Source organism: Dromiciops gliroides, chromosome 2 (assembly GCF_019393635.1).
Source record: "Dromiciops gliroides isolate mDroGli1 chromosome 2, mDroGli1.pri, whole genome shotgun sequence".
In the NCBI taxonomy this organism is placed as follows: domain Eukaryota; kingdom Metazoa; phylum Chordata; class Mammalia; order Microbiotheria; family Microbiotheriidae; genus Dromiciops; species Dromiciops gliroides.
In genome coordinates, this window is record NC_057862.1 from 642,890,793 (window position 1) to 642,917,872 (window position 27,080).

Sequence of the window (27,080 nt, forward strand, 5' to 3'; positions counted from 1 at the left end):
TGAGATCATTGATCTTTCTTTCACACTGTTGGACATCAGAAATTCACAGGCTCCTGAATGTCATTACTCTGTTTTGTGTATCTTATCTTATACCAAGACAAGCCTTCTGAGGCTCTTATGGAGTCTTCTTTTCCTTTAAGTAGTAGGAAGCACAGCCAGTCAATTAACAGTCAACAAGTATTTATTAGGGGATTTATTAAGTATTTATTAAGGGATCACTATGTGCTAATCCCTGGGGATACAAAGAAAAGCCAAAAATGTGGTCCCTGTCTTCAAGTTGCTCACAGTCTAGTGAAGAAGACAAGTCAATTACATACAAAAATGATATTTAGGGGCAGCTAGGTGGAGCAGTGGATAAAGCACCGGCCCTGGATTCAGGAGTACCTGAGTTCAAATCCGGTCTCAGACACTTGACACTTACTATCTGTGTGACCCTGGGCAAGTCACTTAACCCCCACTGCCCCGCAAAACAACAACAACAAAAAAGATATTTACAGTGGGAAGCGATTTCAGAGGAAAGGTATTATCAGTAGGGTACTAATTCCTGCAGAGGGTGAGATTCAAACTGAGTCTTTTTTTTCTTGCAGGTCAATGAGGGTTAAGTGACTTGCCCAGGGTCACACAGCTAATTAGGGTCAAGTACCTGAGACCGGATTTGAACTCAGGTCCTCCTGAATCCAGGACTGGTGCTTTATCCACTGTGCCACCTAGCTGCCCCCATGAAAACATGGAGTTTGGAGATGGAGAGCTGTGCTTGAAGAACAGCAAAAAGGCCAGTGTTGTTAGACCTTAGACTATAAGGGCGGGCATAAATTGGAAGAAGACTGAAAAGGTGGAAGGAGCAGGGTGGGGAAAGACTTTAAAAATTAAACAGAAGAGTTTGTATTTGATTGTGAGAGCCATTGGAGTTTATTGAGTAGGGGTGATGTGGGCCATCTTATTTGACCAATGATGGTGATGATGGTAGCAGCAGCTCATGATTCTATTGTATAATACTTTGCAGATAATAGGTGTTCAGTCCATTTTAATAAACATTTCATGAATGGGACAGAATTCAAGACAGAAGCTTTCTGTCCACCCACAGCCACCTCTCTGACTATAGCCCAGATATCCTGACTTCCAGTAGAAAGTTTCTTAGGCGGGCAGCTAGGTGGCACAGTGGATAAAGCACTGGCCCTGGATTCAGGAGGACATGAGTTCAAATCCGGTCTCAGATACTTGACACTTACTGGCTGTGTGACCCTGGACAAGTCACTTAACCCTCATTGCCCCGCCACAAAACCAAAACCAAACAAACAAATGAAAGTTTCTTAGGTCTTTCCCCTGTGCCCCACTGCTTCCTGCCAGACCTCTCTTTTCCCCTATTCTGAGGAACTGAGATGGTGGTGGCTGGTTCACTTCTCCGTATCCTAGCATGTGTTTAGGGTCTTTCACCACCCTGCTCCACCCTGCTCCTTTCACCTTTTCAGTCTTTGTATTCCCCCAGTGATGTTAGACATCATGATGATTAAAAGGTTTTCACTAGCTGATCTTTGAGGTCTCTTTCAACTATAACTCAATAATTCATTTGATCACCAAGCTTCCTTCTAGCTCTGACATCCTGTGAGAGATCCCTTTCTTTTGGTTATGTCATAGGAAAACCCAATTCTCTTGGCTGATGCTGCTATTTTTTAACCATTTTTCAAATCAGAAGTGGTTTGGACCCCATGGTGCCTTTACCACATACCTTTACAAAGCATACTCAGTAACTAGGTGTGGGTTTAGCCTCAAATGGAAATTTCTTCTTGGTCTTTAATTTTTCCTTTCTTTGAGTTGTGACTATGACTCAGCCATTGGTTTTTGCTTTCTTCATCCTCAACTTTCACCTTTCTTCTCTCCCTGACTCTTTAATCCCTGTCTATATAGAGGACAAAAGGAAATCAAGAGAGGTAGCTATGATGAAATGAACCTTGGACTTGGAGTCCAAAGATATGATTTCTAGTTCTAGCTCTGCTATTTGCTAGGTCTGTGACTCTAAGTGAGTCACTTTACTTTTTTGGGTCTCAGTTTCCTCATTTGAAAAAGAGGGGCAACAATAAGGCACTACAGTATTGTTGTTCTTCATACCTGGATCACTCTCCTTCCTCATCCTTAGCTTCTCACAACTCTAGGCAACAGTTTCTTATACAACAGTAACAATAATGACTACTGCTGCTGCTGCTGCTGCTGCTACTACTACTACTATTACTACTACCACTACTTTATTGGTATCTTTTAAAAAAATAATCTTATTTAAATTTCACAATATATCTTTTCAATATATATCCATTAAGAGTCATGCTTTTTAACCAAGTGTCATTCTTCTTCTTCTTCTTCTTCTTCTTCTTCTTCTTCTTCTTCTTCTTCTTCTTCTTCTTCTTCTTCTTCTTCTCCTTCTCCTTCTCCTTCTCCTTCTCCTTCTCCTTCTCCTCCTTCTTTTTCTCCTTTTCTTCCTCCTCATCTACATTTTGTTAGCAGGACAATTAGGAAGGAGAAAAAGATGAATGTCTGATAAATGAAAAACATTTAATTAAAAAAGGTTGTTGGTTGATTGGTACTGCTATTTGTTGACTGAATAATAGAACAAAGACAGGAAAGAGGGAAAAAAAGCCAGTTTCAGCAAAACAAACAAATACATAAATGGTCTGACATTATACGGAATATTCCACAACCATAGACCCTCCACTTCTGCAAAGAAAAGAAGGAGGTCCAGTTAGCTTTTTTAAAAGTTATAGGGGTGGGCAGCTAGGTGGCGCAGTGGATAGAGCACTGGCCTTGGAGTCAGGAGTACCTGAGTTCAAATCCAGCCTCAGACACTTAACACTTACTAGCTGTGTGACCCTGGGCAAGTCACTTAACCACAATTGCCTCACTAAAAAAAAAAAAAAGTTATAGGGGAGTTGCCAATCTGTATTGGTGATGGGAGTTTCCATACCAAGAGTTCCTTATAACAGTGAAATCTTAGGTCTGGTGTAAAAACAATCATTAAATCCAATACTTCCTTCAACTTTTCCAAAATTCTAATTTCATTTATGGTATGGCTGTCCCCTCCCTACCCCTCCAACTTCCCCACACATACTATGCACATCCCATCCCTCTTCAACTTGGTCACATTCTTCAGAAGTTTCCTTGGCAGAAATGACTGCTCTGCTGTCAATTTGATAATTAGCCTTTCTGACCTCAGCTAAGCCAGTGAGTGGCCAACAGGTGATGGCTCCTCATTGGCCTCTACCCCAAATCTTTGAGTTTGGCAGGACCTGCTGGGGCTACTGCTCTGCTGGCATAGCCTTGGAGAGCCCAGGGTCATCTTAATGTCCTAGTGAGACATTAGAGTAGGACTTTAGTGGAAGATGATGGTGATTCTGTTATTAACAATAAATTGACAGAGGAGGATCAGGACCTGTGACGACTCAATGGTTGATTTCATTGTGATCCTGGAACCGTTACCATTGAAGTCCCTCATTGAGCCTTTTGGGTAGTGAGGAGATAACAAAGTAAAAAAAAGTTTTAGATTGGAGTAGATTTTGTTCAGGAGCTGAAAAGAAATGCTTTTCCAAATACTTTTCCAAAAGAGCTGAAATGATAAGATATTTAGTGGATTTGTGCCAATGAGTTTACCAGGAATTCTCACCCAGATCCTGGAAAGTTTTCCCAACCAAATGTGTGAACCAAATGGCAGTTTACATAGAATTACAGGCTCATTCAAGTAAATTCCACAGACCATCCAAACTGCCTTGTAATTAGTGACATTTCTGCAGTGTTTTAAGGTTTTCAAAGCATTTCTTATTAGAATACAGCCTGCTTGAGAGCAAGATCTCTTTTTTTGCCTTTCTTTATAACTCCAGAGCTTAGCAATTGCCTGATATATAAGTGCTTGTTGAATAAGTTGATTCTCCCGATATTATCTCCATTTTAAAGATGAGGAAATTGAGGCCAAGAGACTTTAGGTGATTTGTTCCACTTCTAGTAAAATATGTCTGAGGAAGGATTTGAGCCTGGCACTTCCCCCCCTTTTTTGGGGGGGCAATGAGGGTTAAGTGACTTGCCCAGGGTCACACAGCTAGTAAGGGTCAAGTGTCTGATGTTGGATTTGAACTCATGTACTCCTGAATCCAGGGCCACATAGCTGCCCCCAAACTTAGGTCTTCTTGACTTTAAGTCTAACCATCTAAAGTCATTTTAGTTGTGTCCAACTCTCTGTGACCCAATTTGGGGGTTTTCTTGGCAGAGATCCTGGAGTTGTTTGCCATTTCCTCCTCCAGCTCATTTGACAGATGAGGAACTGGGGCAAACAGGGTTAAGTGACTTGCCCAAGGTCACACAGCTAATATGTATATGAGGCAGGATTTGAACTCAGGAAGATTAGTCTTCCTGACTCCAGGCCCAGTATTCTATCCACTATAGTACCCCCAACTCCTCCTAGCCATTAGACCAGGTTATAATGACATTTTCCTCAAATGACACTAATTTTCAGGAACTAGATATGAAATGGCTGTTGCTCAGTCACCATTAGAGGAAAAGAAAACTATTATACCCCTAGGATTAAATATAAAATCTTCTGTTTTTGGATTTTAAATCCCTTTATAACCTGGATCCTTCCTACCTTTCCAGTCTTTTGATACCTTATTCTAAGGTACTAAGTCCGACATTTTACCTTGACTTCTCTTATTCTAAGATTCACCAACCTTGGCCTACTTGCATTTCTATCCACACAAACAGGGGTGTGCTGGAGGCAGCTCAGTGGGCTTAATTGTACAATTTTCAGTGGGAGTATTTGCAACTGGGAAATAGTCAAATACTTCAAATCATGACATGATTTAGCATTTTGCTGATTGTCTAGACTGAAGAAACTGATAAAGAGAAATTTAATACTACTCATTGAATTTAAAGTGCATACATTTTTTTCAGAGGGACAGTTGTTAAACATTTTCCAACACACCACTACATGTGACCCTTCCATCTCCCAACTGTGCTTTTCCCCTGGATGTCTCCAGTCCGTGAAATGATCTCTCTCTTCATTTTCACCTCTTGACTTCTCTGACTTCCGTAAAGTCCCACCTTCTGTAGAAGGCCTTTCCTAGTTTCCCTTAATGACAATGCCTTTCCTCTGAGAATATCTCCACTTTATCCTACATATACCCTGTATGGGCAGAATTGTTTATATATTGTTTCTCCTATTAGAATGTGAGCTCCTTGAGGGCAGGGGCTGTTTTTGCCTTTCTTTGAATATCCAGAGCTTAGCCCAGTGCCTGCGATACAGTAGGTGCTTAATAAACACTTGTTGACCTGACTTGAAATTAACATAGTGTTCTGAATTCAATAGATGTAAGTAAGTAGATGTCATCCATGCACTGTTCCTCCCTGCTTTAATTCTTCTAAACTCTGAGGCCATATTCCAAGATGTATTGGTTCATTTATTCATTCATTCATCCATGTATCTATCCATATATCTATGTATCTATCATCTGTGTGTTTATGTATCTATGTATCCATCCATCCATCCACTATCTATCTCTCTATCTACCTGTCTATCTATCTACCTGTCTATCTATCTACCTGTCTATCTCTCTCTCTCTCTCTCTCTCTCTCTCTCTCTCTCTCTCTCTATCTACCTGTCTATCTATCTATCTTTATCATCTATCTATCCGTCTATCTATCTCTATCTCTAATCTATCTACTATCTATCTATCTATCTATCTATCTATCTATCTATCTATCTATCTATCTATCTATCTATCTATCTATCTATCTATCTATCTATCTATCTCTATCTCTAATCTATCATCTATCTCTCTATCTACCTGTCTCTCTATCTATATCATCTATCTATCTATCTGTCTATCTATCTATCTGTCTGTCTATTTATCTATCTATCTATCTCTATTTCTAATCTATCTACTATCTATCTCTATCTCTAATCTATCATCTATCTCTCTGTCTACCTGTCTATCTCTCTCTCTCTCTCTCTCTCTCTCTATCTCATCTATCCATCCATCCATCCATCTATCCATCCATCCATCCATCCATCCATCCATCCATCCATCCATCCATCCATCCATCCATCCATCCATCCATCTATCTATCTATCTATCTATCTATCTATCTATCTATCTATCTATCTATCTATCTATCTATCTATCTATCTATCTATCTATCTATCTATCTATCTACCTGTCTATTTATCTATCTATCTATCTCTATCTCTAATCTATCTATCTATCTCTATCTCTAATCTATGATCTATCTATCTACCTGTCTATCTCTCTATCTACCTGTCTATTTATCTATCTATCTCTATCTCTAATCTATCTATATACTATCTATCTATCTCTATCTCTAATCTATCATCTATCTATCTACCTGTCTATCTCTCTATCTCTCTATCATCTGTCTATCTTTATCATCTATCAATCTATCTATCGATCTATCGATCTGTAATCTATCTATATCTACCATCTATCTATCTATTATCTTTCATCTATGTAGCTATCATTTTCCAAAACTTGTAGAGTTATAGGATTTAAAACAGGAAGGGACTTTAGAGATCATCTAGTCTGGTCCATTCCCCTTTATTTTGCTGATGAGGGGATAGAGGCTCAGAGAGGGAAGTAATTTGCACAAGGTCACACAGATAATAAATAGTAAAACCAGTATTCCATAAAATCATAGCTAGGAATGACCTTTGCTTCCATCTAGTCAAACACTTTCATTTTACAAATGGGGTAGGTTAAGACCAGAGAAGATAAGCTGAACAGCAGCTTGATTTCCTTCTCACCTCCACTCCAACCTTGACCAGGAGGCCTTTAACCTCTCCTTGCACCTCTTCTTCCCTTAAAGTAGAGCCATGGGAAGGTCTGATTTAGATTCCTGGTACTATCAGTTCCCCTGTTATCTCTTCTGACAACTCTGCCTCATATTCCTTGATAACAGTCACAGGTGTACAATGATAAGTGAGGGCACAGAGTGTCAGGGAAAAGCATCTGGCATTCAAAATGCCTGCCTTCTAGTCCTGGTTCAGCCATGAAACTGCTGTGTGACCTTGGGAAAGTTACTTCTATTCCCTATACATTGTTCCCCTCTATAAAATAGGGTGGTTGGATTAGGGCTTCTGAAACTTTTCCTACTCATGACCCCTTTTACCTGAGAAATTTTTATGTGCCTCCAGGTATAACTATATAAAACAGGTATACAAAACCTTTTACTGTTGCTAAATTTTTCGTGACCCCTACATTCAGTTATGTAATCCTATATGGTGTCACAACCCACAGTTTAAGAAGCAAGGGACTAGATCAAGGGTTCTTAACCTGGGTCCTTGCTTAAACTTGTTAAAAAATATTTAGCTAATTGTATTTCAACATACTTGGTTTCCTTTGTAATCCTATGTTGTTGTTTTTTAAATGGGTTAAAAACACATTTCTGAGAAGGGACCCATAGATTTCATCATATAGGCAAAGGTGTCCTGGATTCAAAAAAGTAAGTAAGAACTTTTGGACAACATGAACTCTGGGTTCTCTTTGAACTCTAAGAGTATAGGATTCTTTTCCCCCTCCAAATTATTATTTATTCATTTTTAACACTTAGTTTAAAGATTTTTGAGTTCCTCCCTTCTCCCACCCATTGAGAAGGCAAGTAATGTAATATCAATTAAACATGTGAAATCATGCAAAACACCTTTCCTTATTAGCCATGTTACAAAAAAAGCAAGAAAAATAAAGCTAAAAAATTATATGCCAATCTGCAATCAGACTCCATAAGTTCTCTAGTGGTGGATAGCATTTTTCATCATAAACCCTTAAGAGTTGTCCTAGATCATTGTATTGATCACTAAGTAAGTCATTCACAATTGATCATCATACAATATTGCTGTTACTGTGTATAATGGTCTCCTGGTTCTGCTCACTTCACTTTACATTGGTTAATATGTCTTCCCAGGTTTTTCTGAAATTATCCTTCTTGTTATTTCTTATAGGATAAAAGTATTCCATTACAATCATATACTATAACTTGTTCAGGCATTTTCCAATTGATAAGTATCCCCTCAATGTCCAACTTTTTGCCACCACAAAAAGAGCTACTGTGAATATTTTTATACACATTCGTCCTTTTCCTTTTTCTATGATCTATTTGGGATTCAAACCTAAAGGTGGTATTGCTGGGTCAAAGAGTATGTACAATTTTATGGTCTTTTGGGCATAGTTCCAAATTGTTCTTCAGAATGCTTAGATCAATTCACAACTCCACCAATAGTGCATTAGTGTTCCTATTTTTCCACATCCCCTCCAATATTTGTTATTTTCCTTTTCTGTCATGTTAACCAAACTGGTTAACTGGTCATAAATTCTTTCCTTATTCATAGATATGACAGGTAAACTATTCCATGCTCCCCTAATTGGCTAATGTTATCACTCTTTACGTCTAAATCTTATACCCATTTTAATCTTATCTTGGTATACAACATGAAATATTGGTTTATACCTACTTTCTGTCAAACTGCTTTTCAGTTTTCCCAGCAATTAGTTTTCAGTTGACTCTTCAGGATTCTCTAAGTATATCATCATGATATATGCATGATATTTGAAGATGATGTCTGCAGAAAGGGATGGTTTTGTTTCCTCATTGCCTATTCTAATTCCTTCAATTTCTTTTCTTATTGCTATAGATAGCATTTCTAGTATGATATTGAATAGTAGTGGTGATAATGGACACACTTGCTTTGTCCTTGATCTAATTGGGAAGGCTTCCTGCTTATCCCCATTATAGATAATGCTTGCTATTGGTTTTATTTTTTATTTTTATGGGGCAATGAGGGTTAAGTGACTTGTCCAGAATCACACAGCTAGTTAAGTGCCAAGTGTCTGAGGCCAGATTTGAACTCAGTTCCTCCAGAATCTAGGGCCCATGCTTTATCCACTGTACCACCTAGCTGCCCCCTTGCTGTTGGTTTTAGACATTACTTATCATTTCTTAAGAAAAGCTCCATTTATTCCTATGCTTTCTAGAGTTTTAGTAGGGAGGTGTGTTGTATTTTGTCACAAGCTTTTTCTGCATCTATTGAGATAATTGTATGATTTTGTTGTTTTTATTACTGATATGGTCAATTATACTAATAGTTTTCCTAATAATGAACTAGCCCTTCATTCCTGGTATAAATCCCCCTTGGTCATAGTGTATGATCTTTGTGATATATTGCTATTATCTCCTTGATAGTATTTTATTTAAATTTTTTGCATTGATATCCATTAGGGAAATTGGCTTATAGTTTTCTTTCCCTGTTTTTTGCTTTTCTTGGTTTAGGTATCAATCAGCACCATATATGTGTCATAAAAAGCACTTGGTAGGACTTTTTCTTTGCCTATTTTCCCAAATAGCTTATATAGTATTATAATTAATTGTTATTTAAATATTTGGTAGAATTTACTTGTGAATCTATCTGGTTCTAGAGATATTTTTAAGAGAACACTTTTATAGCTTTTTCAATTTTTTTCTGAGATAAGGTTATTTAAGTATTTGATTTTCTCTTCTGTTAATCATGGCAATTTCTATTTGTGTAAATATCCATTAATTTCATCCAATTATTGGCATATTATTAGGTAAAATAGTTCCTAATAATTGCTTTATTTTCATCTTTATTGGTGATGCATTTGTCTTTTTCATTTTTGATAGTGGTACTTTGGTTTTCTTCTTTTAAAAACATCAAATTAACCAATGGTTTATATATTTTATTTTCTCCCCTTCCTCATAAAACCAGCTCCTATTTTAATTTCTTATTTAATTAAAAAGATCTTTCAATTTGGTTAATCTCTCTTTTGCTTTTTACCTTTATTTTTAATTTAAATTTAAATTTAATTTAATTTTATTTTTTGCGGGGCTATGGGGGTTAAATGACTGGGTCACACAGCTAGTCAAGTGTCTGAGGCCAGATTGGAGCTCAGGTACTCCTGAATCCAGGGCCGGTGCTTTATCCACTGCACCACCTAGCTGCCCCCTCTTTTTTATTTTTAAAATAATTTTTGAGCTCTTCCAGGAATTCTTGCTGGGTTTGTGTCTAATTCACGCTAGTGCTCCTTTCTGCCTTGGAACTGAGATCATGGCCCCTGAACCCTTATGAACAACCATAAGTTCTATTCTCTACCATGGAACTGTGACAAGGGCCCCTACTCCCCTACAGCAACAAGCCCATGTGCTCCTTGTAGCCCTGGGACTGCTACTTGGAACTGCCTATGGACAATGCAACAGGGTCCTGCACCAGTGCCAGCAAAGGTCCCTTATAATATCTTTCAGAAGAGTAATCTATGGCCTGAGAGCTCCTGAAGCTGCTGCTATTTCTGTTGCAGTCACTTCCAAGGTCTGCTACTGATGTCACCACCAAGTGCACTGTGTTCTAAGCTAGTGCCCACTGTGGTATCGCAGACCTTTCCTGCCAACTTCCTAGGTTCTTTTGAGCTGGAAAAATGTCTACCCCCAATCTTTTGTTGACTCGTCCACTCCTGAATTCAATTTGAGGCATTATTTTAAAGTTGTTTGGAGGGGAATGTTGAGAGAAGTCAGCCACTTTTCTGTCTGTACTCCAAGAGTATAGAATTTTTTTTTTGAGCATAAGTCTATAATTTATATATTTAAAGTTTTGAGTTCCAAATTCTATCCCTCTCTCATTCCCTCCCTCCCTTCCCTCCCCCCTCCCTAAAGTTGCAAGCAATCAGTATAGGTTATATATGTGCAATTATTCAAAACATTACCATATTAGTCATTTTACATGAAAAAACTCAAGTAAAAAAAAAGAGAAAGCACAAAATAGCATGCTTCAGTCTGTGTTTAATCAATATCATTTCTTTCTCTGGAGGTGGATAGTATGCCTCATTGTCAGTCCTTTGGAATTGTCTTGGATCATTGCACTGCTGAGAGTAGTTAAGTCATTCACAATTGCTCATAGAGCAATAATGCTGTCACTGTGCTCGATGTTCTCCTGATTCTACTCACTTCCATATACATTAGTTCATATTAGCCTTCCCAGGTTTTTCTGAAATCATCCTGCTTGTCATTTCCTATAGCACAGTAATATTCCATTACAATCATATACCACAGCTTTTTCAGTCATTCCACAATTGATGGACATTCCTTTGATTTCCATTTCTTAGAAAGAGTTGCTATAAACATTTTTTGTACAATTTTTTTTCCTTTTCTCTTTTTCACAGTTACTATTTTTAACTGTTTACCTCTACCCTATTCCCTCTCCTTGATATTTACTGTATTTTCTATTTTCTTTCACCTTATCTCTCCTCAAAAGGGATTTGCTTTTGACTGCCACCTCCCCCAATCTGCCTTCCCTTCTTTTACCCCTCCCTCCTTATCCTTTTCCCCTCCTACTTTCCTGCAGAGTTGGATAGATTACTCCACCCAATTGAGTGTGTGTGTGTGTGTTGTTCCCTCCCTGAGCAAACTCTGATGAGATTAAGGTCTTTGAGCCAATTATGAAGAGTGTAAGGCTCATTCACTGCCCATTTTAGGAAGATTACTCCACTCAGTTGGGTGCGTATGTTAATCCCTCCTTGAGCCAACTCTGATGAGATTAAGGTCTCTAAGCCTATTCTGATGATTTGTAAGGTTAATTTACTGCCTGCTTCCCCCCTATCTCTCCCCCACTCCATAAGCCCTTTCTTGTTTCTTTCATGTGGGATTTCACCCCATGCTACCTCTGCCCTTCCCCCTCCCCCAAATGCATTCCTCTGACCCCTTAATTTTCCCTAAAGATGTCATCATGGGATATCTAGGTGACACAGTGGACAAAGAACCCACCCTGGACCAAGAAGGACCCAAGCTCAAATCTGGCCTCAGACACAAGACACTCACCCACTGCATGACCCCAGGCATATCACTCAACTCTAACCACCCCACAAAAAAAGATAAACAAAAAATAAATACTTTACAGATATCATCCCTTGATAATCAATTCCCACCTGTGCCCTCTGTCCAAATTTATTTCTGTCATCTGCCCTAATACTGAGAAAGTTCTTATGAGTTAGATGTATCATCTTCCCATGTAGGAATGTAAACAGTTTAACCTTTTAACATCCCTCTTAATTTCTTTTTCCTGTTTACCTTTTTATGCTTCTCTAGGGTCTTGTATTTGAAAGAAAAATTTTCTATTCACTTCAGGTCTTTTCATCACAAACACTTGAAAGTCCTCTTTTTCACTGAAGTTCCATTTTTCCCCCTGAAAGAACAGTTTTTCTGGGTAGGTGATTTTTGGTTGTAATCCCAATTCCTTTGCCCTCTATAATATCATATTACATGCCCTCTGACCCTTTAATTTAGAAGTTGTTAGATCTTGTGCTATCCTGACAGTGGCTCCACAGTACTTGAATTGTTTCTTTTTGGCAGCTTCCAGTATTTTCTCCTTGACCTGGGAGCCCTGGAATTTGGCTATACTATTGCTGGGAGTTTTCATTTTGGCATATCTTTCAGGAGGTGATCCGTGGATTCTTTCAATTTCTATTTTACCTTCTGTTTCTAGAATATCAGGGCAATTTTTCCTGATGATTTCCTGGAAGATGATGTCTAAGCTCTTTCCTTGATCATGGTTTTCAGGTAGTCCAATAATTTTCAAATTATATCTCCTGGATCTATTTTTCAGGTCATCTGTTTTTCCAAGGAGATATTTCATATTGCCCTCTATTATTTATTTATTTATTTGGATTTGTTTTATTGTGTCTTGATTTCTCATAAAGTCTTTGGCTTCTATTTTTCTCAATCCTAATTTTTAAGCAATGATTTTCTTCAGAGAGCTTTTGTACTTCCTTTTCCATTTGGCCAATTTGGCTTTTCAATCTGTTGACTGTTTTTTTCATGACCCTCCTGCATCAGTATAATTTCTCTTTCCATTTTTTCCTCTACCTTTTTAACCTTATCTTCAAAGTCCATTTTGAGTGCCCCTATGGCCTGAGACCAATTAATATTTTTCTTGGAAGCTTTGGCTGTAGGAGCTCTTATGTTGTTATCCTCTTCTGAGGGTGTGCCTTGATCTTCCTTGTCACTAAAGTAACTTTCTATGGTCCTCACCTTTCTCTGTCTGCTCATATTGCCTGTCTTTTAACTAACTTTTACCTCCTTAAAGTGGGGCACTGTTTCCAGGCTGCATGGTCCCAAGCTTCAGGGGGTCCCAGGTGGTATGATTTAAGGAGGGGCAGTTTCTTCACTTGCCTGGCCTGTTCTTTGGTCTGTAGATACCCCCAGCTCAACTTGCTCATTAACCAAACAGCAAAACGTGTGCTGTGGTTGTTAACTTAGACGAGCCTGAGCCCCTCCCCAACCTGGGCCACTACTACTCAAGTCTACTTCCTGGTTCCCATCAGGGGTGAAAAACCTAAGTTCCACCTCAGCACCAGCAGAGATCCCTGTAATCTCCCCCAGGCCAATCACTCAGCCCTCTCACCAGACCGTGAGCTTATTTCCAGATGACACTGGCACTTCAGCTGATTCAGAAACTCTGGGGGTCTCTTTCCTTGGCTCAGACTGCCTGGGACTGCATCTGTATCAGTGTGACTATGGGGTTGGCCTTTACTCCTGGCACTGCAGTCCCCTCCTACAACCTTCTAAGTTGTCTTTGGCTGGAAAATCATCTTAGCCCATTATTTTGTGGGTTTTGCTGCTCCAGGAACTGTCCTATGGCATTATTTGGAGGTTTTTTGGAACAATCATGTCATAAGTTCTGAAAACTTACTACCTTTCCTCCACCATCTTGGCTTTGCGCTGGAAATCAACAATACAGAATCTTTAAGTCTCATGCAGCGTAGATACATATTCATTCATTCATTATTCAATAAACATTTATTAAATCCCTACTATGTTCCAGTTAGTAAAAAAAATACATTTATTAACCACCCACTATGTTCTAGGCTTTATTTCCTAAGGACTGGGAATACAAAAAGGAGCTTACAGTCTAATGGGGTATAAAAGAGCTATAGACAAAAAAAAAATAGGAAATTATCAACAATGGGAAGACTCTAGCACTGAGAAGCATACGCACTCTCTGAACATAGAATCAGCACATAACCATGGTTGGTCATATGCAGGAATGAAAAAGCAATGGAGTTGTTTTGGGAAGAACAGAGCTGTCATGGAAATAGTGTTCAGTGCTGCTCTTTCCATGTCAGGTTACTTGCCACATATGGCCATCAGTAACTTGGAGGTAACAGAATGAGAAAAATTTGCTTTCAATTTTGGGCATGAAATTTGGCAAAATGTGACAATGACCTCTGACCTGCTATCTGTATATCCATATACCTATTGTTTATACTTAAACAGTAATGATGATGATGACTATTTGCATTTATACAGTACCATTAGGTTTGCAGAATACTTTATATATAGTTATTATATAGATAATAATAATTATATATACATATAAATACACAAATATACATATATGTATACATGTATGTACACATACATACATACATACATATTGCATAAGTAGGAAAGCCAGGATTCTAATGTAAATCCTTGAACTCCACATCTGCTCATTCTGATTCAGCCCATTTTCAAGGCTGGCTGTGCCCTCCAGGTTGGCAGCTTGCCATTCATCCTGGATATCTGGAGAGACCAATCTGGTTCCATTTTAGCAGGAAGTGACACCCTTATATTTGATACAAAAATAAATCAGAACTGAAGGAAATTCAGGGATTCACAGAATTATAGCATCTCAAAGTGGCCATCTAGTTCAGCCTTGCAATAATGCAGCAATTCCTTGTATAGCATCCCTTAACAGAACCCATCAGGCATCTGTTGGGTTGCTTTGAGTAACAATTTGTACTCTCATGATTCAGTATATTTCTCGGTCAGTCCTGTCCCTCTATTCAACAACCCTAGGAAGTAGGTACTATTATTATCACCCTTTAAGAGGTGAGGAGACTGAGGCTGAGGAAGGTTAAGTGATTTGATCAGGGTCACACAGATAGGAAGTGTTTAGGGCAGCACTCAATTTAAGGTCTTCTTGACTCCAAATCGAACATTATATCCACTGTGCTATTTAGCTTCCTGATAGAATTTCAGATATCTGAGAAGAGTTATCATGGCATCCCTAGGTCTTCTTGCAGATGCATATAGTATACTAGAAATAACAAAGGACTGAAAGTTATATATTGTCTCCCCTCTTAGAAGGTGAACTTATTGGGAGCAAGAACTATGGGTTTATCTCTCTTTCCATTTATTACTAGCACTTAGCTCAGTGCCTGGCTCAAAGGATGACCCTGATAAATGCTTTTTGACTAACAGGGTTGTTGAGCTGGAAGTGCTTCGAAGACTGTACTGTGTCAAATTTGAGCTGTTAATGTTATAAATATTTTAATCCAAACCAATCCTGTAGCAGGCTGAGCCCACCTGCAGTTGAGTGTCATTCCTCTCCCCTCCCCACTGCCTTCTCCCTTCTGCCCTTCGCCCATACCGTAAAAAGACAATGGAGGAGGATTGTGCAATGCTTGGGCTCATATTCTTTTTCGGGTTCTGAGCCTTCCGGCCAGGGGGTCTTAGCTGGTAGTGCAGAGGGAGGAACCTACACTAGAACTCTTAAAAAAAACCCTGAAAAAAAAAGTGAGAGAGACAGGAAACCATGTCTTGTGTTCTCTGTCTCTGTCAAGTGTCTGTCTTGTGCTAATTTTGAACCAAGCTTTATTTTTCTTTATTTATAAACCGTCGGCTTACATGAGGAGAGTCTACTGTCTTCAGTGAAATGCTGTCCTAGGCCACTCTGAATGATAGAACTGGAAGGGACTTTAGAGGTCATTTAGCACAATCTCTCTTTTTTTACAGATGAGGAAACTGAGGTCCAGAGAGGATAAGCACTTGTTCAAGATCATGACCTAGCTAAGTAAGTAGTTACAGCTGGACTCACACCCTGATATTCTGAATCTTTTGACTAGAAGGCCTATGCTCTTTTGGACTCCATCACAATAGAATGACTTCATCATTTGGGGATGTGAATTAAGTGCATAGAGCTCACTGTTTGATGATTTTTAGTCCAGATCTGTGCTTGGGTTTTCTCTGTAGGTTTGAGGGTGCAAGGCCAGCACTAAAGAGGTTGAATATGTCATTCTCAGCTCTGTGTGTGTAATTCATGTAGATGACAGCATGTGAACAGTGGTGACTTGGATTATAGCTGCATAAACCAATGGCTAGCCTTCCATCTAGTGTCAATAACGGTTTCAGAGCATTTAGCATGTGATCTAGTCAATTGGGCTTTCCCCCATAAAATACAACCTTTTATTGAAATAATAGAATAATTATTCCATCATTAGCAATATCCCAATAATGAATTCAAGAGAAGATAAAATTTCGAGTAAGAGCTTAAGGAATTCAAAGACCTAGGTAGGAAAAGAACAGAGCTATTGAATAATATTGATTTAGGCAGCTGGGTGGTATAGCGACTAGAGCTCTGGGCCTAGAGTCATGTAGAACTGAGTTAAAAAAAGTGCAACCTCAGATACTTGCTAGCTGGGTAACCCTGGGCAAGTCACTTCACCTGTTTGTCTCAGTTTCCCATCTCTATTGCTATAATCTAAGTACTTAGTACTAAGTACTTGCTGTCTGTTCTGTCACTGAATCTTTAGCATTTCTGGGCCCTTCCATCTTCTTTGAAGCTGAACTTAATCTTGGGGTGTGAGCTCCTGTGGAATTGGCACTGTCTCACCTTCTCTACTTATATCCTCAGTGCTTAGCACCATGCTTGGCACATGGTAAGTACTAAGTGTCTTTTGATTCATTGATTCATTCATTCATTCAGACACTGGGCCAGTCACCTAAGCTCTATAAGCCTCAGTTTTCTGCTTTGTAAAACGGAATGATAGTAGAACTTACCTCATAGGGTTATTGTGAAGATGAGATTCTATTTTTAAAATTCTTTGTAAACCTTAAAATGATAGGTAAGTGCTAGTTACTCCTATTCCTTCTCCTCTTTTTCTCTTCCTTTTCTTCTTCCTCCTCTTCCACTCATAGCCTCAAGTAATCTACTCACCCCATTTTCTGGAGGAATAAACCTAGACAAAGTTTTAAGGAGGACCAAAGTTCACTTTGCTTCCATGAGTGAAGCCTAGTTGTCCTCAACCCCAAAGTCAAGGCCATCAGAGATACATGGGATTACAATTATAGAACAACAAACTTTTATTATTTTTCAAGGTGTGTTTTGAAACAAGTGACAAAGGTCACATTTCTATTCTGACTTGATCTTTCTTTAAGAAAACAAAGGAAACTTTGTCTCATTTTCTCCATCTATTAAAAGGGCAGGAGGAAAGGGAGGGGGTGGATTGAATAATAGGTACCATTCCTTTCTGTTTTCATTCAACCTTCTTATTATGTGACAAGTATTGTATGCTGGTGAGCACCTACCTTCAAGTTAGAAGACCTGGTTTTGTTTGTGTGTGTGTGTGTGTGTGTGTGTGTGTGTGTGTGTTTTGTGGGGCAATGAGGGTTAAGTGACTTGCCCAGAGTCACACAGCTAGTAAGTGTCAAGTGTCTGAGGTCAGATTTGAACTCAGGTACTCCTAAATCCAGGGCTGGTGCTTTATCCACTGTGCCACCTAGCTGCCCCTTAGAAGACCTGGTTTTGAATTTTTCCTCTGCCACTTATTAATTATGTGACCTTGGACATTACAATGTGGGAAGAGGGCTGGACTTGGAGTCAGATGATCTGAACATAAATCCTATTCTCTAAAACTTATTGCTGGTATGACTTTGGGCATTCAGCCTCTCTGGGCCTCAGCTTCTTCATCTGTAAAATGAGGGACTGGATGATCTCTGAAGTCCCTTCCACTTTTTAAATCTATAAAGCTAATGTTGCCTTCTGGAGCCCCCACAAAAAGTGCCTTCAGAGCATTCACTTAAAGGACCTGTAATTTTGACAGTAGACTTCTTCTCCCCACTGACATAGATTTCAGTCTTTGTCTTTCTTGAGATACTACGGCTCAAAAAAAATTCATCAATCTGAGATAAGCTTCTTCCACATATCTGTGTACATTTTTCTCCCTTCCCCCACCATATTTTACACAAGAAGGAACTGAGGACTGGGGAGGTTTAAACAGCTTGCCCAATGTTGTCCAGGTGTTGGTGGGGGGGCAAAGCCAAGATTCAAATCAAACTCTCCTGATTTCAAATCCACTGTTCTTTGCACTATGTCTTGGTATCACCCTTTAAAGTTAAAGAAGATGCTCAACTGGGTGTCTAGATAAGGGGTCAGTATAAAATAGACAAGACTGATCTCCCCAAGAAGGTACTAATTTGGTAGTTCTTGGGTATATTTCCCAACTCCCTAGCTGTAGTGAATGTGACTACTTATCAGGCATTTTTTAGTGGGGATTCTTTTTCAGGTTTGGGTTGGTCCTCAGGAACAAAGTGAGCTCTTTGAGTGAAGGAATTGCTTTTATTTTTGTCTGCTTCCTTAGCACCTAGACAAGTACTTGGTGTCAGTGAGTTGGGCTCTTAACATATTAATCACTTAGTATGTTCCAGGCATTGTGCTAAGTGTGGAGGAAACAAAAAAAATCAATGATCCCTGCCCTCAAGAAGCATACCATCTAATGGGAGAGACAACTTACAAACCATATGTACATATAAAATATAGTGTAAATGGAAGTAATTTCAGAAGGGAAGGTGCCAGAGGGGGAGGTTTTGAGAAGGGAACAACAAAAGACTTTGACAGAAAGTAAGCTTTAAGAACTTAAATCTTGAAGGAGGCTACAAATAAGGAGGGAGATGATTTCAGGCATAAAGGAGATCCAGTGATAAGACATGGAATTGGGGATGGAGTGTAGGAAGAACAACATGGACAGAATCTGTAGAGTCAAAGGAAGGAAAAGGTAGAAAGAGCTTTTAGAGCCAAGTGGAGAAAAGATTTTTACAAGAGATGTGAAAGGTAGAAAAGATGTGTGGGGTGAGAGTATGGATGAGTTGAGGATGATATTAAGGTTGTGAGCCAGGGTGACTGGAGGATGTAGAAGTAGAGAAGGATGTAATAGAGAAGTTAAGAAGAGAGAAGGGTTTTTTGGGGAAAAATAATGACTAGTGCTCAAGTAAATGCTTGTAGAATGTTGATAAATGAATGAACTTGGTTAGGCTGGTCCTTGGATAGTAGCCACAAAGTTGGTCCACCATCAGGGCTGTACTCTAAGCCTTTCCATCTTGATAGGACCTGTTAGAACTTGTGTCCACCTGACAGCCTTCAAGAAATGAAGGTCATCTCTGGGCCATGATGAGTGACCAGAGTGTGATTGTATTTGAGGCTTCTAGTTTTCCAGTGTAAAATCCAGAGGTTTTTCTATATTATGCTGAAGATAATAGGGGACTGCTGGAGATTATCCAGTAGGGGAGTAAAATGGTCACCTGGTCTTGGGTTCATGCATATACAATAAAGGGTAGGGTGTCTTGCTTCAGTGTAAGAAAACTACACCATCCTTCTCTTGAAAAACTATTTTTATCATTCCCCAGCACCTGCATGAATTAGGTATTTAATGGGTGTTTGCTCAATTGAATTAAATTCAATAATAATGCTAAAACAATATGTAAAAATTCACCTTGGAACTCCTTGATCTGTTCTGTCCCTCAGGAATTAATAAGTTGAAGGACACCCAGGGCTGGCAACCAGGATGGTGACAAGCCTCAAGTTCATGTCATTTAAGAGTCTGTTAAAGGGGGTCAGCTAGGTGGCACAGTGGATAAAGCACTGGCCCTGGATTCAGGAGTACCTGAGTTCAAATCCGGCCGCAGACACTTGACACTTACTAGCAGTATGACCCTGGGCAAGTCACTTAACCCCATTGCCCCACAAAAAAAAGACTCTGTTAAAGAGATATTTGACTGAACACAGACTGAAGCATACTATTTTTCACTCTTTCATTTTTTCTATTCAAGTTTTCTTCTACAAAATGACTAATATGGCAATATTTTACACAATTGTACACGTATAACCCATATCTGATTGCTTACCACCTCAGGGAGGGGGAGGGGAGGGAGGGAAGGAGGAATAAAGTTTGGAATTCAAAATTATAAATCAAAAATATTTATTATTTTAAAAAAGAATCTGTTGAAGAAACTAAAGATGTTTTGATGAGGAAAGAGAAGATTGGGAAGAAATGGGCATGAGAATGTTGTTTTGTCAATTAGTTGTGTCCGACTCATTGAGACCCCATTTGGGGTTTCCTTGGCAAAGATACTGGAATGGTTTGCTATTTCCTTCTCCAGCTCATTTGACAGGAATTGAGGCAAATAAGGTTAAAGTGTCTTGCTCAGGGTCACACGTAAGTGACTTACCTTCAAGTAATTAAAAGGCTATTACCTTGGCCAGACTTGCATTTTGTCTCTGAGGAAGAACTCGGAGCAATAGGTTGCAAAGGGGCACATTTTGGTTGGGTGTGAGGAATGATAGCTCTAATAATTAGAGCTTTTCAGATGGAATGAGTTGTCTTGGGAGATGGTCAGTTCTTCTTCCCTAGAGGAATTTAAGCAAAAGCTAGATGACCATTTGACAGGTATGTTGTTCAGTAAAATCTTATTCAGGTATGGATAGATCAAGTTGGTCATTGGGGATCCTTCCAATAGACATTCCGTGATTCTATATGTTTAGGTGGCCACTGGGAAGTTTTATTACAAGCTCCTAGTGCTCTCTCCTTGGTCCTCATTTCTGTTTTGGTCCTTCTCATTCTTAATTTCACTTTGTCTCAGGCCTGGAGTGGGACAGCAAAGTTTCCAAAGCCTTGACTATTAAGGTGTTTCCACTGTAACACAACAGGGTTACATTATTAGTCACTTACCTTTTTATAAAAAAAGTGAAAATGTGAAGTTGTACACTCAGAACACATAGTAACTTCCTAAATCCAGGTTTACAGAGCCCACACCAAGGAACAAGAGACACCTAAAAGGGAATCACTAACAGAAGTCCTGCTTTCCTGTGGCTAGGGAAAGAGGAACCAGGGGACAGTTTAGGTTTCAGAATTTCTCCTCACCTTTTGGTAAAGGAGCTAGGATGGGCCTAGGGCTGCAGTAAAATTTTGCTAACTTGACCCCCAGCCCAGATACCCTTGCAGGACTGTGTCCCTCCATCCTTTATATTATTTCTACCTTTGCAATATCTCTCATATTTGCTCTTCTCTCTCTTCTAACACTGTCACCACCTTGGCCCGAGACTTCATCATCTTGCACCTCAGCTATTTCAGCAGTCTGCTGGTTGCCAAACTATCAGATGCCAAAATGATCTTTGATCTGAGCATGTCATACCTCCTTTCCTTTTTTCTCCTCACTCACTAGGTAAACAACAGTGGCTCTCTCTTACCTACAGGATCAAATCTAGAGTCCTTTGTTTGGCTTTTAAAGGTGTTCATAACCTGACTCTTCCTTATCTTTCCAGTCTTTTCATACCTTAATCCCCACTACATAGTGGATACCTTGAAATTCCTTAAACACAACACACAGTTATCCCAGTCTCAGGTATTTCATTTGGCTGTACTCCATGCCTGAAATGCTCTATCTCTTCATCTCTGCCTCTTGGCTTCCTTATCTTCCTTCAAGTCTCACCTAAAGTCTCACCTTTTGCAAGAAGCCTTTTCCAGCCCTCCTTAATCTTAGTTCCTTCCCTCTGTTGATTATCTCCAGTTTATTCCATCTACAATCTTATTCCTCCATGGTCATTTGCAGGTTTTCTCCTCTTTAGACTATGAGTTCCCTGAGGGCAGGTGCTTGCTTTTGCTTTTCTTGGCATCCTCCCCAGCCCTTAGCACAGTGCCAAGTGTATGTATGTTGAGTTCATATGTGTTTCTCTGGTTGTTCAATCTTTCTGAGTAGCTACTACTACATTTGGGACCTTAGGAAAATAGGATTGAGATCTTGAAAGGACTTTTAAGATCATCAAATTGAACTCCTTCTTTCCAGATGAGAAAACCAAGGGGCAGATTGGAGAAGTGACACGCCCTGGGACGTACAGGGTGGGCTACAAGTCACGAAGGGACAAAATCTCCTAAATAGCTTAAATGATTTGAATATAATTTTCAAAAAGTTATTAAACTGTCAGACCCCTTCATGACTTTTGGTCCATCCTGTACAAGTAGAAAGGAGAAGAACTAGTTTTTATGCCAGGTCTCTTGCTTCCAAATCCATTGCATTCTTTGACGAGGGCTGAGGTATTGAAGCATTTGTTGTTCAGTCATTCGGTTGTGTGGACCTCTTCATGACCCAATAGAGTTGTCCATGGGGTTTTCTTGGTGAAGATACTGGAGTGGTTTGCCATTTACTTTTCCAGTGTGTCCCCATTTTATAGATGAGGAACTGAGGCAAATAGGGATTAAGTGACTTGCCCTGGGTCACACAGCTACTAAGTATCTGAGGCCAGATTGAATTGTAGAAACATGGAATTTCAGTCATAAGGAACCCTGGTGCTGATCTAGCCCTACCTATGCCTGACAAAGAATCACTGTTAGAGCACCCCTGACAGGTGGTTGGTTATACAAGCCATACCTAAAGGGTTCTGCAATCATCTGAGTCAACAATCTTCACAGGCACTAAGGGAAGAAATCATAAGAGCTATCAAGTTAGTACCTTCTTAGGAAAACCACTCCTATTAGTACTGATCACTTATCTGGACACCCAGTGGAAAGAACTTGAATATTTACCATAACTTGTAGAGGGTGATGGCGTATCAGAATAGTAAGAGTACTAGATTTGAACCCAGGAGAGTTGGGTTTCAAACCATTATCCTCTTTAGCCCTCAGTTTCTCTTTTGTATAAAATGAAGGGAACCAGACATTCTAGAAATTTCCTTGCAATTCTGAATGGAGGTTCTTATGTTCTACTCACCAGCCCAAGGGGCTCTGAGGGTCTTCCTACTCTTTCTTTATCCTCCCTGGCCTCAAATCTAATATCCACTTCCACATTTTAATTCTCCACAATGCAAAAATATATCGCATCCCTGTGGCCCATGCAGATGTATAAACCACACATGCATGTTCTCTGGGCAGCTTCATTCACCCCCCCCCCCCCACCCTGTTTTCCAACCCCATTGCTTTGCAGATGGGCTTCAACCAAAATACCTCTACCACACCCTTTCAAAACTAGTTTCTGTTCATTTAATCAGGATCTGTTCTGTGTAAAGCCGCTGACAGATGGTAACCTAGGGAGAGGTAAAAACACAAAGCTGTTGAGGCTACACAACCCCAATGGAGTGTATTTTGTGCATAATTAAGCTAGAAGTTCATCACAGAATTTCATAGTTGCACTGGATCACAGGTCATCTTAGCTAGACTATAATATTAAATCGCCCACCTCCATGCCTTTGCCTGAGCTGACCCTTTCCCTCTTCCCCTTTCCCCTAATCTCAAATTAAACATACCTGGTATACTCTCCCTCCCCACTTTACTTCTTGAAGTCCCTTACTCCTTTCAAGTATGCTCTCAAATTGATCAACAACTCTGGTTGTTGGGGCTTTCATCCTGAAATTTCTTTATATTTCTTCTCTATCTTGTTTTTGTTTATCATGTTCCATCATAATATACCATAAGCTTCTTGAGTTCAGGGGTTGTTTTTGTATCTCACCATGCCTAGCAAATAGTAGGTGCTCAGTAAATGCTAGAAGAATGGAGTTGAACTTGTACTTAAACAGAAATCCCTTTGATAATATTCCTGACCATTGGTCATCCAGCCTCCACTTAAAGGCCTGCAGCAGAAGGGAAGTCACAACCTTGAGAGGCAGCTCATTATATTTTTGTAATAATATTCTAAATCTATAATATTAGAGTTATATGGACCCTTAGACTTGACTAGGATAAGCCCCTAATTTTATAAGTGGGGAAACTGAGACCCAGAGAGAAATGACTTGTCAAAGTCACTGTCTTCGATAAGTAAATTTTCCATCCATGGGACCATCATGTAGTTTCAAATTAAATGATGTGGTATTGATTTAAATAGAATATTTTTGGTGGAATATTAGATCCTAGGAAATAAAAACCCAGTGGGATCTTTTTCTTTAAAAGTCTAGTGACTTTGGGCAAGTAATTTTATTCTCTGGGCTCAGTTTCTTCACATAGAAAATAAGAAATGGATTAGCTCACTCCTTCAATTGATAAGCATTAGTTAAGTTCCAGTTACATGTCAGGCACTATAATAGGCACAAAGACAAGAGTGAAACAGTGCATACCCATGAAGAGCTAACATTCTGTTGGAAGTGAAGGAGGAACTATTAAGTACACATATAAGTGTATACAAATATATACAAAGTAAATTTAATATAAGTTTGAGGATAAATCACTAACAGGTGTTGGTGTCATGTAGCATGGGAGGTTGTGTTTGAGCTGAAATTAGAAAGAACCTAAATATTCCAGGCATGGGGATAAGCCCATGCAAAGGCATGGAGATGGAAGATGAGATGTAATTTGTGAAGAACAGCAAGAAGACCAGTGTGGCTGAACTGAAGAGTGAGTCAGTGAAAGAATTCCAAATTATTGGAAGGAAAGAGCTGAGAAGGTAGGACATAGGGTGCAGGGCAGTAGAAAGAGAGAGGGCAGGAGAATCCTCCCCCTGCCCAACTTTTGTCAAATAATGCAAACCAAATGTCATAGTGGAACATGTAATGGAATGGAAGCCAATTGGGGCAGGCTAACTCATGGCGACCTGTTTGAGGGAGGCAGGAGGGACCAGGATAAGGCATCCTCAAATGGCCTTTCTGACTCTAGTAGCCAACTTCCTGTTCATTAAAGGAGATCAAATGACATAATATATAATTTTTTTAATTTTTGCAGGCAATGAGGGTTAAGTGACTTGCCCAGGGTCACACAGCTAGTAAGTGTCAAGTATCTGAGGCCGGATTTGAACTCAGGTACTCCTGAATCCAAGGCTGGTGCTTTTAACCACTGTGCCATCTAGCTGCCCCATGACAAATTATTTGTAAAGCAAACTGCCTGGCACATAGTAGCTGCTTATCAAATACTTGCTCCCTTTCTTATTGTGAATTTGAGCTGAGAATCTCAGTGATTTGCCTGGCTTGTGGTGTTTGGTATTTTGGATCTGAACAATTAAAGGTGTGGGGGGGTGGGAAGAGGAAGGGAAAGTAGCCTTTTTAGTTGCCCTTCTCCCCACCCTCCACTTTACACCCAACCACCAACTACCCACACACTCTAATCTGAGTCTTTGGAGTTGAGAGTTGAGGGGTTATTATTATTTTTGGTGGTGCGGGGGAGTGTTCTTTCCAGGCTTTGCTCTGACATTTTGGCTTTCAGGTTTCCAAAGGAGGAGTGAAGGAATAAGGAGGTCACCTTTTTTGTGAGATCCATTCTTTGTGAAGCGAGTGTCTCATGTTTATAGATAGGGTCTATAGGTAGGAGTGGGCAGAAGGAATATTGAGGATTATTCAATTAACTTTAAGCTTCCCTTTATGACCTCCTCATTAGTCAAGGTGCATTGAGTGGGTTTTGTTTGGTTTTTTTGTTTTTTGTTTTTTTTGTTTTTTGTGGGGCAATGGGGGTTAAGTGACTTGCCCAGGGTCACACAGCTAGTAAGTGTCAAGTGTCTGAGGCCGGGTTTGAACTCAGGGACTCCTGAATCCAGGGTCGGTGCTTTATCCACTGTGTCACCTAACCGCCCCCAGTCAAGGTGCATTTAAAAGCATGCCAACTTTAGAGTTAGAAAACCTGGATTTGAATCCTGGTTCTGATATTTACTACCAGACTGATTTTGGGCAAATCACTTACTTCTCTCTGCCTCAGTTTCCTCATCTGTGAAAAGAAAGTTAGATGCAGCATGGTACAATGCAAAGCTTCTTAAACTATGGGTTGTGACCCTATGTGGGGTCATGAAAAATTTGGCAACAATAAAAGGTTATATATACCTACATGCCTGGGATCAATTAAAAATTCCTTGTATGAAAATGGGTTGAGAGTGGAAAAAGTTTAAGGAGCACTGGTGTAATGGACAGAACTTTGACCCTAAAGTCAGTGAGCCAGGGTTCAAATCCCACCTTTGATATTTACTGTGTGATGTTGGACCAGTCTGCCCCCTTGGCCTCAGTTTCTTCATTTGTATGAATATTATGTTCCCTTCAACTCTATGCTTATTATCATTTACTCTTATGATCCCATGACTACTGGATTAGGAAACAAGAGACCTAGATTTGAGTTCAGTTTCCTTCTTGGTCAAGTGAGAGGCTTGAGCCATTTGATCATTAAGATCTCCTTAATCTCTAACATTCCATGAATTCTCTGAATTTACGAGATTCAAGAAAAAAGAAGAAAGACAAATGTCTTCCATCTAAGAGATAAAACATTGTGTCTATCTGATAATTCTGTGACCTAGTAGGTCAAAGCCCACCAGAACACAGCAAAGAATGTGATGGATTTATAATCAGAGACCCTGGGTTCAAATCCCACTTTTGCCATACTACCTGTGTGACTTGGGACAAGTTTCTTCTCTTTTGCCTCTGTTTCCTTATCTGTAAAATGGAGATATTTAAAATTTGTACTAACTCACAGAATCAGATGAGACAATCTATGTGAAATGCCTTTTGAAAAGTTTAAAGGGCTGTAGGTATATAAATATTTGTCAAAGCTTACTTTCCTTATCTGCAAAATGAGGGGGGTCTCTGAGGCTGTGATCATATGATTTCATGAGAGAGCTCTTAACCTGTATTCCAGAACTGTTAAATATTTTGATAACTTGATTTCACTGTCATTGGTTTCCTTTGTAAACCCCCATGCATTTTATTTTATGCATTCAAAAAAAGGTCCTGTTTGGTTGGAATAATGAATACCCTGAAGTGACTATATTGGTTCAAATTTGTCCTAATTTATTCAAATTTGAAATTATAAATATGTAAAACATGGTCATTCATTCCAGCTGAATGGAAATAGGTAGGGCAAATTCAAATAATGAGACCACTTGAGGGAATTCTTTATTTGTACTTATCAGGACCTGGCTATACTCTACAGACCAGGGGTCCCTGGGCTTCACCAGGCAGCCAAAGGGGTCTATGATACCTACAAAGAAGGTGAAAAGAATCCATCAACTGGATAATCTCGAAGGTGATTTCTAGCTAAAAAATAGTC